This window comes from Alosa sapidissima, chromosome 11, assembly GCF_018492685.1.
Source record: "Alosa sapidissima isolate fAloSap1 chromosome 11, fAloSap1.pri, whole genome shotgun sequence".
In the NCBI taxonomy this organism is placed as follows: Eukaryota; Metazoa; Chordata; class Actinopteri; order Clupeiformes; family Clupeidae; genus Alosa; species Alosa sapidissima.
In genome coordinates, this window is record NC_055967.1 from 869,454 (window position 1) to 884,005 (window position 14,552).

Below are 14,552 nucleotides of genomic sequence, written 5' to 3' on the forward strand. Positions count from 1 at the left end.
CTACAGACGCATACTCAAATGCTGGGGTGACGACCACCAAGGCACAGAGTTCATGGATGGATTATGAGCTTTCGGGCCCCTTGGCCCAGATGTCTTAAGGGCCCCACACTAATTGTCGCATATGTGGGAGGGGGGTTTGGGGGTCCTCCCCCAGAACATTTTTAATTTGTTTGATGTGATTTCCTGTATTCTGGTGCATTTTGGGGATGGCCAATACTTTAATTCAATCAGATTCATAGCCTACATCCTGATTTGTTGATATTGAGACAATGATTCCATGCAAAGGCTTGGGCTTCAGGGCCCCCTGACCCCTTGGGCCTGGGCCCGGTAGGCCCGTGCAGTAATCCATCCCTGACAGAGTTCCAGAAGGAGCTGTTGGTTGTTGGCTTCTAGAACCCAGGCACGCAGACCACACCAGGAGATTCCAGGAGGAGACAGTTGGACTTGGGCACACACACACCACACAGTAGCAATGGCATCAGATTTAAAACCGTTAGCCTAACAGTTGGAAAAATGCCTGGCAGTAAGATGTAGAAAAGCTTATAAATATATTAAAAGAGATCACAACGCTGCACAGCGAGCAATGGGCTACTTGTTGCGTTTCTCTTGTACAACGAACTAACTTGAGTCTCAAAAAGTTAACAGACTTAGACTTAGCTATGTTACCTAAACAGTTAACAAGCATTGCTATGAGACCCTATTATATATCTGAATGAAAAATAAAGTTACTAAAAGGTGAGGAAAAGAAAAGGGAGTTTGAAAGCGTACCTGGCAGGAAGATGTAGAAAAGCTTATAAATATATGAAAAGAGATCACAACGCTGCACAGCGAGCAATAGGCTACTCGCTGTGTTTCTCTTGTACAACAAACTAACTTGTACGTTTTAGATGCACTATATATATATAAGCTGGAGGTGTCGTATTTATGAACATGATTACAGTTAACATTTAATAAACTCGGAAATTCTAACTCGGAATCAAAACACAACCATATTTTTTATTGCTATAACATAGTGAGTCACTCATGTGGTGTTTAATGCATTTCATCACAATAACAAGTTGCACAGATAACCTTCAACTCAGAATATATCCTACAGTACATATGAACTTAGATAGCGGGAATAAGCCTAATGCAGAACTGCATCTACCGTCAGCAACAACCGACAAGTAAAAAACATTTTACTTCTAGTAACACTGGATTTGGGATGTGTGCCTGCCTCCATACTAGAGCTTGATAATGTTCTCTTCTAATATGCCATTGAGCAGCATCACTTGTTGGTGGTAGAGCCTCCGATCCTCGGCATCTAGAAAACAGAGTGGCTCCGACATAGTGTTGTCACGATACCAAAATTATGACTTCGATACAATACCTGACATAAATATCTTGATACTTGATACTGAAACGATATCCAAATCTTAAAATATCTGGAAAAGAAAAGACGCAGGCCTCCTCCAAGTGTATTGAGTCATTTGTGTTGAATTTGTGTTGAAACTTCTAAACTTCCTACATAATTATTGGGGGCCAAGCAGCAAAGTTTTGTTATGTTAACTCAAAGTGCCACAGAGATGTTAGTCCACTTCCTATTGGCGCTTCATCGCCATATTTGATTGGCTGTCAATTTATATGCATATACATTGAATAGCGCCACCACCAGTTCAATGCTGGACATGCGTTCATGCGCGTGATCCTTGACTCTTTTGTCTGATTTTCACAATTGAGGTAGTGTCTGAATCCTTGGACCATACAGAGTTCAATGACCCCTATCCTATCACTTTCCGCCATATTGGACCTCCGCCATATTGGATTTAGTCCAAACTCTACGAAAAGTTTCAGCGGTTACAAATTTCATCCAATTTTCACAGAACTTGTCGGAGATGATCTTCAGACCGAGCCGTACAAACGATACTTGTCAGATCTTTTAATTTCATTTTTGTTGGCCTGTGACAGCCAATCAAATATGGCGATGAAGCCACCAAACAGGAAGTGGGCTAACATCTCGGCTATGCTTTAATGCCACAGTTGTCAAACTGGGGTACGCGTACCCCCAGGGGTACGTGGACTGATTTCAGGGGGTACGCGAAAAAAAGATCTAAGTCATATGCTTTTTCAAACGTTTTCTCTATCCCACGTTGGTAACTTAACTTCTGCATTTGCACTGCACATTAAAAACGTATTTTCTCCGCATTAACAAAATATTCCAGAGTGGAGACAGAGAGGGTAAAACAGCGTTTCTCAAACTGTGGGTCGCGGAGACATGCCAGGTGGGGCGCAAACTGACGTGAAAAACGGGAGGTTTTTTTATTTTTAATTTTTATTCATTTCACCCCCTTTTAAATATGCACAACTTATTGTTTTCACAGCCACACAATTTGAAGTTCAACATTGTTTGTCAATTGACTCTGTACAAACTTAGAATGGCCTGGTACCTACAAAAGCGAATTTGGTATATATATCTATATATTTCCTGAAAGGACATGTTATACGGATTCCATTTCACCCCCTTTTAAAAATGCACAATATTGTTTTCACAGCCACACAATTTGAAATTCAATAGTGCTTGTCAACCTTAAGTAATATAGCACTGTATTTTCGATTTAAATGTCTTATTTACTTATTTTCAAACTTTACTCTACCTTTGGTAACACGATAAAGTTTTAAATGAATACATTTCTTCTTCATGAATAGAAAAAGTAATGAATAGGGTCTGACTTTTATTTTGAAGGATTAGCGAATGGCTGTCATATTGGAATTTTCTTTACTGTCGCTAGTTTCACGCTGCTATTCTGGCAGACATTCTCTGATTCTGGTGAGTCCTGTGGAGCTAGGACTTCTGAGGAGAACGCAAACGTATTGTTCGGTTAGTAACACTAGTAATACTAGGCCAGCATAGCTTCTATATGTATTGCTTCTCAACAGTTTGTTTTCTGGCTGCGAGACTTAAATAACGTTAACGTTAGCACATAGGAAAGACTATTCATAGCGCTAACTTAACGCCAAGAGCATAACACTGGATCCAAAATGTAGATGGGGTTGCTTGTTTCTGAACACAATGCTGTCAATGGTTTTACTTAACTGTCCAATTTACCTTACCACTTTATTTCTCCCGCAGTATCCTGGTACACATTTTGTCTAGTATCGATAGCTAACATCCTACGTTAGCTTCATTAGCTTGAAAACGCTAACTTAATCATCATCACATTTTGTGACTTTGAAAAAGTTTGCATGATGCAACTCTGGCCAAAGTAGGCCTAACGTTCTAGCCTAGTTTCTATTAATCATTTTAGCACAACAATAAACATTACATTATGCATGATCACTGAAGATGGACCTAACAGTGAGGCACATTTTCAGTGGACCACAAAGCCTAATCAGTAGAACTAGCATTAGTTCTTTTGTTTTGGTGTGTTGGTTGATTGCCGTGCCCAAAACAAACGTTGTTGGTTGTGTGCAAAGATTCTAGAAGCTAGGGCGCTAAAACATTTGGTTGGTTTGTTTGGTTGTTTGCTTGGCGGTTTTAGCTGAGGTGGGGTGTTGATTATGCTAACATCTGTTGATGTTGACGAGGGTCTTGTTTATCCCAAAATGCGTGAAACATGTTACATCTACTAAACCTTCGTTTTACATTAGGCTTCTCTTGTTACATATTCTCAGACGGAGCAGCAACACTGTGATATTCTTACAACCGGACCCGCGTCACACAGAGCAGGTTGTTTGCGCCATGCCCCTTTTGAGGGGAAAACATTCCCTCAGAACAAGTCAGAGTGAACCGGTAGACATGTACCAACCACACAGCTAAGAACCCCTCCCTGAGTTTCTTTTGCCTACCATGTCCTCAAAAAAAATCCTGACAGAAGAAAATTATGGCTACAAGCCATAAGAAGAGAAGACCGTATAACACTTCTGGTCACTGAGTGGGGTTGTTGCACCACTTCGTACTCGGGAGACTGAAGGGACATGTTTTTATATTAATTGAATTAAGCTTTTGTAGGTATCTTTCACGGTCAACGACCGGCAAAGTGGTTATGTATTGAGTGGTCATATTGATTTGTGGTATTTTTTGTTATTATTTACTCCTGCGATTTCTGTACGAATTACGTTTATTGACCCTAATTTGCGTTGGAGTTAATGAGAGGGGTTGTTTGTTTTCCCCCCGAAAGGGGCGGGAACGTTTGTCACGAGTCAAGTTCCCGGATGTGCCGGTCTAACGTATTAGCTTGGACAATGTATGTAAACAAATGAGTTCCCATGGCAACAATACAACTAGATCTGCATGACTTACCAGATATACACGATTACGTCATCATAGATGATGTGTCGCCACCTCATTCGTCCAAAGTTGAGAGTAGAATTATAATAGACAGTAAAAGAAATAGGGAGGGAAAGTGAAAACCAGCGCCCCAAGTGGTTGCGTTCCTATCGAAGAGCAGCTCCAATGTTAAGTCCCATAGACCTATTTTAAAAAAAAATATTGTGAAGCCAAATCAGCGATGTTATCCACCAAAAATATTTTTCAGTGTCTATACAGTAATAATATTCTAACTGTGAAAATGTCAGACCCTATTTTGCCTTATTTAAGAAAATCGAAATTGCTCCTTTTGTTTCATAAACGAACTACAAAAGAAGTCACGTGACCTTTACCCTTCAACGTTACTCACGGTAGCATGGTTTGTTTATTAGCCTGGTTAGCATTGACACTTAACACTTACAGCTAGCTCTTCATGTGAGTAGAAGCACAACACCAGTTGTCCTGACATAAAGGTTATCACCACGCGGTTTACATCACATTCCGTTATTACAAAAATATGTTAAGCCAGTTAAGCAAATTGCATATTGATCAGTTAGAGATTAAGCGCCCAAACATGTGATGTCACATGCAGCTGTAGTTCCTTATCACCATGTTACGACAAAAACTCAAAACAATTCAACTGATCCTAAAAATAAGGTATGACCACTTGAAGCAATAGAGGTGACCCCAGTGCCTAACATATGGAAGGCATTAAATTAAGATCCCAATGTGCACCGAGATATATTTTTTCTAAAAAAAAACCCCATCCACTCCGCTAAACTCTAGGAACGCAACCACTAGATGGCGATGAGATTACTTTCCCTCCCTATGGACGAACAGACTCCGTCGTTTTCAATGGGAGGGCACTGAATCAAATAGAATGATTTTTCAGTTGGTCCCCCCAGTACTGCGCAGACTCACACTTAACTTCGTGACGTTAGCCATAGAACTGAATCTTGTAACTCATATGATAGACACAGAAATTCTTCTCACACTTCCTTCGCCTTCAAAATCATCAAAGTTAAACATTTATTTATGTATTATTATTAATATCATCCTCACCAAGTCGTGTTAATGTAAAGCTACCATACATGATCATCTTCAAAAACAGTCATGCTAAAACAAAACAAAAAAGTTATAGCCTTGAAGCTAATCTTCTTTCCACTTTTCCGACCTACGGTCAATCCATCGAAAACCTCTGAAATGATTAGTGCCGTTTTTTTTTTTTTAAATTAGGTTTACTTTTTTATTATTATTAGGTTGACTCTGTGTAATGCTTTACCTTAACATACGGTCGTGTATGCTAGGTTTTGCTTATGAGTTACCGTCATAGACAGTAAGGTGGACTGAGCTTCTTATCCAAACAATACGGTTATCTCCCTACAGCGCGAAAGAGAGATTACGTCAAAGCTAGCTTCCCTCCAACCGAACAAGCTAACCATTTTTCTTACGGGTAACCAACGTTACGGACGAGGTAGTGGAGTCTGTTTTGCCTTTGTAGTGTTTATGTGGATTACACAGAAGCTACAATATCGGCACAGGATATATGTTATATGAAGTTATGGTATTTCAAAAAAATCCTAGAATGAATGGGCTTCTATGGGAGTTAGCAGAGAGGTGGTCCCTCCAGCCTACGTCGATTCTTCTACTTCTGGGAATTCGCCTGCCCCCTTGAGAATTATAGACCTCTGAAGTTACAAAAAAGCTGCCATCTTTGCCCATATAAGGAGATGGCAGGTTGTATTGCAAGTTAGCTCTTGGGTAGCAAAAATCTAAGTTTGGCGTTTTAAAGGGTGCTCTAAGCGATGCTGGGTAACGTCACTTCTGTTGACTTTCAAACAAAACAGAGAGCTAGCTCGCTACTTCCTCCCCCGCTGCTCCCGTGCAATTGAAACTCTTCTAAACGCGCATCTCTGCTGTGATTAGCTGGTTGTTTTTGTTGCCGTTTTTGGAGCCTAGGCTGTCCACAGAGATCGCGTTTTTTTACAGTGTATTCAGGACACGGAGAGAGGTGTTAACCATTAAAGCGGTAGTAGCCCGCATCTAATATAGCCTAAAGCTATTTGTGCAGCGTCACTGTTGAAAAACCTTAAACTTTCTGCACATGGGTCAAAACCAGCAGAGCGCCCAGGCTACACCCCCAGGGAGCGTTCATTCTCAATCAATGCAACATGTGTGGAGGGATGGATTTAAATTGTAGCAGAATCTGATAACATTTTATTCTGGTTTGGTATGATTGATTGTATTGTAAAGTTCCTGAGTTAAGCGTAATGTCCTCCTGTGCATCGGAGACTCCAACTCTACAGCTCCCCGTCACCTCGGGATGGCTTCAAATGGTGCTTTCAATGTATCTGCGGCCTACTGTTCGTTTATTTTCCAGAGGCAGCGGTTTGTTACAATTAATATAGGCTAATGACAATTATTGAAGTTATGAATCTAAGCTTATTGGATAACCACATTTAGCCTATTGCGCGACATTGAGATTCAATTAATATCATGCGCAACGTGATAGATCAGAAACATTCTTCGCAAGGTTTGTATGATATCACTTAAGATTACCAGCAATGTTCAAATAGACCAGGTTAACCTATTTCACTTCTGTGTCCCCGTTTCCCAAACCACATTTGCTGATACGAACTTCTGACAAAAATGAGGCTGCATTTCGTGTGGACATCTTAATGCAGTTAAGTTGAGTTAAGTTAAGGCACACTATGCAGGTTTTTTAGCTTAATATGCAAGTTTTTTTAGCTTGATTTACCTTCATTTACCAGCTTCAGAGTCATTGGAATGGTTATATTACTTTTTTTGGGTTGAATGGTGGCCGTCTCGCTTCCCCCTAGCACCTGTGGGTGGAAAAACCACCCTTGCAATTGTGGGCCGGCGGGCCGACGGCCTCAGTGTCAGGAAGTATAACGAGTGTAACGGATTGCTTTACTGCATTCAAATACACATACACACCAGGCACCGGCTAGAAAAAGGTAGCGATGGAGTTTCTCAGACATTCGTCATGACGGAGCAAGCGAAAAATAAGCAAAAACCGAAGAAAAAACCAGTAAGGAAATTGCCAATACTGCATAGTTTTCCTTTAAGGCTGATTTATACTTCTTACTTGTGAGCCTACGTGAGTCAGCAGCAGTCATTCTCGCGTTCTCCTTTACAGCACCAAGACACAATTCCTCCAACTCTAGCATCGCCCTTTACTCATTGTCTTCATCTTTTTTCCCCCTTTTCAAAAATTGTGATCTTCATACTCAAGTCATTCGCGTTCTGTCTCCCTGTACTTTGGAGACTCCTCTGCAACTCCAGCTGAGGGGCAGTGGTTGTTATTAGCCTATAGCAGTGGTCAACAACCTTTTTGAGCCCAAGATCCCTGACCTTGCCCTGAACAAAGGCAAGATCTACCTTGAAGCATCAAAAGAGAATCAAAGCTAAAATACTTCCAATTTAAGACGTTTTATTTAGGCAAATGTATCAGGTCAAAAATATCACATCCTCCACCCCCTTATACAGGCGTCAATGAGATAACAACACTTAAAATAGTCTTTACATTATTTTGGTTTTGATTTTCTAATTGGAGTAAGTGTTTGTGACAACATGTCATGATTAATTTGATAATGTTTGATCGCTGTTTTAGTATGAAGCATCTTTCACATAATGAATGTGCACTCTAGAAAGTGAAAGTAACCTAAGTCTAGGTCTACAATGCGCTCCGTGTCTGTAGCTGTCTGTGCATGTCTGCAATCGATTACATTCTTCACATGGAGAACAAATTCCTGACAGTTCCTGATCGCTAAACTTTCGTTTTTATTTTCTGTCAGTTAGCAGTTGATGTAGAAGCACCTAGCATAATTTGACTTCAGCGGTGATGAGTCATGTTGCGAGAGAGAGAGCGAGAGAGCGCGCACCTGCAAAGTGTGTCTGCATGGGGTTACGTTCGGTTCAAGTCAGAAGTTGGTCCGTCCGGTCCTGCATTCACGCCGCTCCATTATTAGATTAACGTTATCAGACAGCGCTCTAAAATGTATGCAGGAATTTTTTCGCATTAAGCGCCCTACATACTCGCCGTTCCCGACCTGTAGCGCAACAATGTGACGTCACGGTAGCGGCGTAACCATTTATACTCGCGCGTGGTGGTCGCGACACTAGTTGCAACATTCTCCTGAACAGAGGTGTCGCTGTTGTGAAAAGGCTAACGCTAACTACGTTACACAGTAGAAGAAGCTGCAGTAAGAAACATAAGAAACACTAGCTACACTCTAAGAAATGGAAGTACCAGTGTGTACCTAAGTCGGTACAAATGCTTGTCGCTGGGGCAGTACCCTTTTGAAGTACAATACTGTACCCATGAATGCAGGTACATTTGTGTACCCTAGCCATCTGTACCCATCAAGGTACACTTGTGTACCTGCAATGACTAAAATGTACCTGTATATATCATTATCACATAGTACCCTTAAAAGGCACTATTCTGTACTTCAAGGGTACAACCCTAGTGAAAATTTAAGGTGGTATAACTAAAATATATGCAAAACCAATAAGTACATTTAAATGTTTATTCTGGGGGGATATTACACACAATACTTCACATAAATACAGGTACAATAAATGTTAACATGTTCATATTAAAAACACATTCATATCAAAACATCAAAGTATCTTATATCCATATCAATATACATATTCATGTAAAACATGTTATGACTCTTAATGTAAGTGTAAATAATAAAACACTTTGGTTTACAATATTTTGCCTGAGTAGCCACATGGTGTTTATACGCAGAAGGAAAAAAATATATTAATTTGCACGATAGCACTAATAACACCTTTATATGATCTATAAAATACCAATATTTGAGTTAGTAATTACTCCAACAAACCTTGTATGCTTTCAAGTTCATGTTAATACTCGTGTAAGTGATGAAAATACAGTATCTGCTTGCCATAACCATTACACGTTGCAAAATTAACAAAGTCCTTGCAGTAATTTAGTAGCTATGATCTTAGATCTCATTCACAGTGCATACACCATAGAATTGAGTGAACGATATGTGTGATGTAATGAGTCATATAGCGACATTTTAGAGTAGTATCTCAGAAAACAATGTGCAAGCCTTTGGGAAATATTAGCAAGCCTGTAAAAATGTACAATATATTGTTACAATGTTCATTACCTCACCAATAAATCAATCAATCAATCAGAAAATACACTCCAATCCTTCCAATCATGAGGCGAGCCATTAAAAAGGCAAGAGTCTCAAAAGGCACCAAAGTTCAATTTCAAAAACTGGCAGAAATCCAACATATTCTTCAGGAGAGTGTGCTAAGTAAAGGTCAACAGCAGTGGAGGCTGCTGTTTTCCCCTCTTCAACTTCTGTTCCTCTGCATATATCCACTTTGACTTAGACTGGAACCTTACTTGATCTACAGGACGTACACATATTTTCAATAGCAGTGGTAGCCTCACCAATGACAGCAGGGGTTTTACATCTGTTGGCAGCAAAATGCAAACACAAACCTCAGAATAAGATTTTTTTCAACCACACAAATAAATAGCCTCAGACAGATTGTGTAAAATACCTTGTCTAATACATGTCAGTAACTATATCAATCTGCTCACCTGGCATAGATCAGCGCTGAGTCATTACAAGTTCCATGGACCGGCTGACTCTCCCAAACTTCTCCTTACTCCTTTTCACCGTATCTTCATGAACGAAAGCTGCCTAATCCACTATGTGTTTGAGAGACAAATGCCATGCAATAGAATAATATAATTAAACAAAATGACACAACAATGAAATAGCACAAAGATAATCTAAACCAATATACTGTATAAATTGCTATTGGACAAAAAATATATATAAAAGTTGTCTGTATTATTATAATTTGCATAATTTATTATGCAATACTTTTCTATATGTATTTAACATCAATAAGAAAAATACCATTACAAAAAAACACCAAGTTGGGTAACTTACGTAGCCATTAGATCCTTTAGGAAAGGTAAACTTAATTCCAAGTGGCCATATTCTGCCTTGGTGGGTATCTGTGAGAAGGATTAACGTTAGATTTACGTTAGACCATTATCAAGCTCTGAGTAACTTTATAACATTATAGAATGGTTCTGAGTTGCTCCCTCTAGCTTCTAACTAGATAAGCAATGACAAACAGGATGTTCTGGTGAACATAGGCAACTCAACTAATTCATTTTCACCTAAACAAAACGACAGTGTTGAGAGTTATCATGCTTACTGCATGTATGCACATACCAGGCTTCTTTCACCTGCACTACCGTTGATATTAAACCAGCCTTTCAGGGAAGTTAGCAAGTATGTATGGCTAACAGTGCTAGGATATGCTCATATATCTATGGGCTAAGCTAGTTAGGATAATGATTGCTAGTTGGCTTCCACAAAAACTTTGACATGGATACACATGTGTTATTGAAGGAGTTTGAACTCCATTTAAAAATATCTGAATTCATAGCTAACCTAGGCTAAGTTGCTAGCGAATGCTAATGTTAGCCTTTAAGCCAACAATCTGACTCCATTACTGTAACAGTAGGCTATTTACAATTTACAAACCGAATTTCGATAAATTGCAACTACACCTTACCTATGAATAGCTTTGCCTCCTCTTCCACAAAGATTATTCCATCCTGCACATGTGTTTTCTCACACCAAGCTCCTCACTGAAAGTTGCTCCATTTCTTGGTGTGTGAAATGAACAAAGTTAAGGGGAAAAATAACGGTTGCTCCCGTCCCGAATCTCCTCCCCCAACAACTTTTGAGTGACAGGCCATGCACTTTTTGTACCCTTAGGTACAAATATGGTCCCTTTGCGAAAAGGTACATTAATGATCCAGGAACGGTACATATTAGTACTTTAGGGGCTCAATTTTGTTCCCTTTAAGGTACAGGGTCAAAAGTTGTACCTAAAAGAACAAAAATGTACCCCAACCGTACCCCTATTTTTGAGAGTGTAGCCTGATGGTACTTCAGACTTTGGTTGCTGCTATTCACAACTACCATCATCATTAAGTTATCATCTGGTTTCCAAGGTGTGTGCAGGTAGATAGATAGATAGATAGATAGATAGATAGATGGATATATAGTTAGATGCTTTAGTCATCCCGAGGGAAATTTTAATAATTTAAACATTTTAGTTAGCTGGCTAGCTAGCTAGCAGCTGGCTGCGTTTGTGTAATTTCCTAAAGTGGAAAGAGATTTTGTTCAGGTCTTAGTAGATATCCTTTGGTTTAAAATAAATTGTTTCTATTCTTTCCTCTTAATTCCATGTGTTGCAACTCTCGCTGGTAACTTTGTTAACTTATCCAGTAAACTATTAATTTGCAACTGTAACAAAACACTGCAACTCTCGCTTGCCCTTGAACTAGTCCATCTAACGGTTTGTCGCGCTCAGCTGAAAAAAATAGAGTGGTGCGCTACCGTGCGCTACCCGGCCAAAATCCTAGCGCGCCTGAGAGATCTACGTCATTTTGACGTCACATTGTCGCGCTACCGGTCGGGTGCGGCGAGTATGTAGTAGGCTTTATGGTGGCTAGAGTTGCGGGTCTTGAATAAATCCTGCGCTATACCCGCAATCCCGCGCTGAAATCTAGGCCCTGTAAACGTTGGCGAACATGTGGGAATTTGGTGACTGTGCTTTTATTTTTCCTGTTATTCTCGGGATCTAATGGGCAAGTCCTAAAGATACAGGCCGATCGACGGGTTGGCGACCACTGGCCTATAGTAAAATGTGAACGATTATCGATGGTATGATAATACTGCTATGATGATACTGCTTTTATTGCACAACTGAGAATTGGGCTATTAATCGGTTACAAGGTGCTGTCATCTATCCAAAACATCTACCAAGCCTTCTCTGGGTTTGTTGGGTGGGTATTGCAATGTTCAAACTAGAAAATGTAATTTCTAGGAAATTACCAGTGCATGAAAATGCAGAACATATGATGTAAAATACAAAGTTAAAACAGATAATGTAGAGATAGTTACAATGGTTTTGGTTAGGTAGGCTGGTTGTTGCAATGCTAAATAAAGCTGTTTCTTTGACGGTTGCTAGGGTAATCATGTTTGTTGCAGTGGAAACTGACATAAGTTTAGATGCTTTATTTCAATGGTTGCTATGTTGGTTGCTAGGTAGGTGGTGGTTTAATATAGTTGGCTGGAGGCATAGCGGGTGATAACTGACAGTTGGATTAGCTGAACAGTTAAATAGTTGAGTAATTTAAATAGTTAAATTATTTAATAGTGAATTATTGTAGTGAGGATTTTTATTTTGAAACAGTTGTGGGAAGAGGAAACAGTTGGCAGGAGTCATAGGTGACGACAACTGACAAGTTGGAATGGCTGAACAGTTAAATAGTTGGATAGTTTAAATAGCTAAATTATTTAAATGTAAACTATTGTAGTGAGGACTTTTATTTTGAAACAGTTGTGGGCAGAGGAAACAGTTGGCGGGAGTCAAAGTTGATGACAACTGACTGTTGCTAGAGTAGATATGTTGGTTGCTATGTTGGTTGCTAGGTTTTAACTGTGAATGGTTGCTAGGCTGTTGCTAGGGTACTTGAGGTCATTGCTAGGTTGTTGCTAGGGTGTCCATGGGGGCTACTATCAGAAATAAAAAAGTTACAGTGGTATGCTAGTATAATCATGTTGGTTGCTACGGAAACTGACATAGATGCTTAATTTCAATGGTTGCTATGTTGGTGGTTTAATATAGTAGGCTGGAGGCATAGTTGATGATAACTGACAGTTGGAATAGCTGAACAGTTAAATAGTTAGGGTTAGGGAATTTATATAGTGGGGACTTTTATTTTGAAACAGTTGTGGGTAGAGGAAACAGTTGAACAGGATGTGTAGTCTTAAGAGAGCCAGATTGTATGCTTAAAGTGGAAATGAAGCAGTCAAATAAAACAGATGTCTATAGCACTAGTTAAATATTTAAATATACCATAAATACAAATAAAGTCAGAAATATGACCTGTTATTCAGAATAAAGCACAAACAAGTTGCATTAATTTCAGCTGTGCGCCGGCATCTTTGTTTTCAGAAAATGATGACATCACAAGAATGGTTGGTACAACATTCTATGCTGTTTACATAGCGGCGGTCATAGCCTCACAGTTGGCTTACTGCCTCAAAAAAATGGATATGGACGAATGGAATAGACCCACCAATGAGGGCAGGCATCCAATTGCCTATGCTTTTGAGCCAGTAAGAGCAGTGGGAGTTTTAGTGCCCCCCACAGAGCCTGACTGGAGGAGAAATAGATGATCGAGAGAGAGGTGTATCTGAGGGTACAGAAAACAATCAGTGGTGCTTATGTGGGGTTTGACATGGCACACATGGAGAGTGTCTGCTGCCAGGAAATGAACCTGGGACATCTCATCCAAAATAAGATACATCACGTCCAATCCTACGTGCCAAATGCTGTCATTAGAGCGAGACGTTGGAGTTCGCAATTTAGTCGCTGAGGGACATCCGAGCTGAAACACTGGGACTACACTAATCTTTACATATACTCAGTTGTTCTGCAATGTATTATCATGGTAGAAGCTGCGATACAGTACTAGCATAACATAACAAGCTGTAACTAGCATAGCATGAACCCTAAAATCTTTGGTTGCTACAAGCGGCACATTCGTGCATTTATTTACTTAAAGTGAACAGCATGTTATTTTATGTCCGCTTACATAAACAAATAAAAACTCAGACGCCTAGCCTACAGTCCATAAACAACGTCTACCCACAACACCATGCCTGTCACAATCACAGACCTAGGCTACTACAGAGTAGCCTACACAAGTCAGACGTACAGTGGGCAGTGCTTCGACTTGGCCAGCTTCACTCGCGGTCCGCGCGCGGAATCACGGAACTTTAATTTGGATTTTTTCAGTGACGCTGCAACGACCCAAACAACTGGCAGATGTCTCAAGTGAGCAGGGTGTCTCGTAAAAAGAAATGGAGCCTGGAAAATCCTACACAGACTTCACTACAAACTTTAGCAGACTGGTTTAGAAATAATTTAATAGCCAGAAATATGCCTGCCCTGCCCTAATAAAGAAATATTTGGTTAACTGCGAGTGAATCCCGTTTGCAGCCGTAGAAGAAACGCAGGACAAATTAAACATTCTGGTTTTCTCCGAGTGCAACGATGATAAAGACATCATTTGGACAAAATATAGAGCATATTAACCTCCGTTGCTCAGCCAAATGCCTTCCTGTTACGTCCTGTTATCACGGAGTTA

The 14,552-nt window shown here is 39.9% G+C and overlaps 1 protein-coding gene and 1 long non-coding RNA gene across 4 annotated transcripts in view; one reads left to right on the forward strand and one right to left on the reverse strand.

Annotated features, from left to right (window-relative positions):
* Window positions 1–2,735: 2,735 nt before the first annotated feature.
* snupn (snurportin 1) overlaps window positions 2,736–14,552 on the forward strand; it is a 67,286-nt gene continuing 55,469 nt past the window's right edge. Inside the window, exon 1 of one of the 2 annotated variants that reach the window (XM_042110188.1) lies at window positions 2,736–2,857. The gene's annotated coding sequence lies outside the window, so the exon portion shown is untranslated. The remainder of the gene's footprint in view (window positions 2,858–14,552) is intronic. The other variant, XM_042110189.1, reaches the window with a different exon arrangement.
* On the reverse strand, window positions 9,730–10,294 carry LOC121723946. Of its 2 annotated transcripts, XR_006035098.1 has the most exons (3): window positions 10,261–10,294; window positions 9,903–10,013; window positions 9,730–9,772 (listed from the first exon to the last, which is right to left on the reverse strand). It is a non-coding gene; the product is annotated as an uncharacterized LOC121723946 (long non-coding RNA). The 2 variants fall into 2 exon arrangements; XR_006035097.1 differs by lacking the exon at window positions 10,261–10,294 and having other exon boundaries at window positions 9,903–10,097.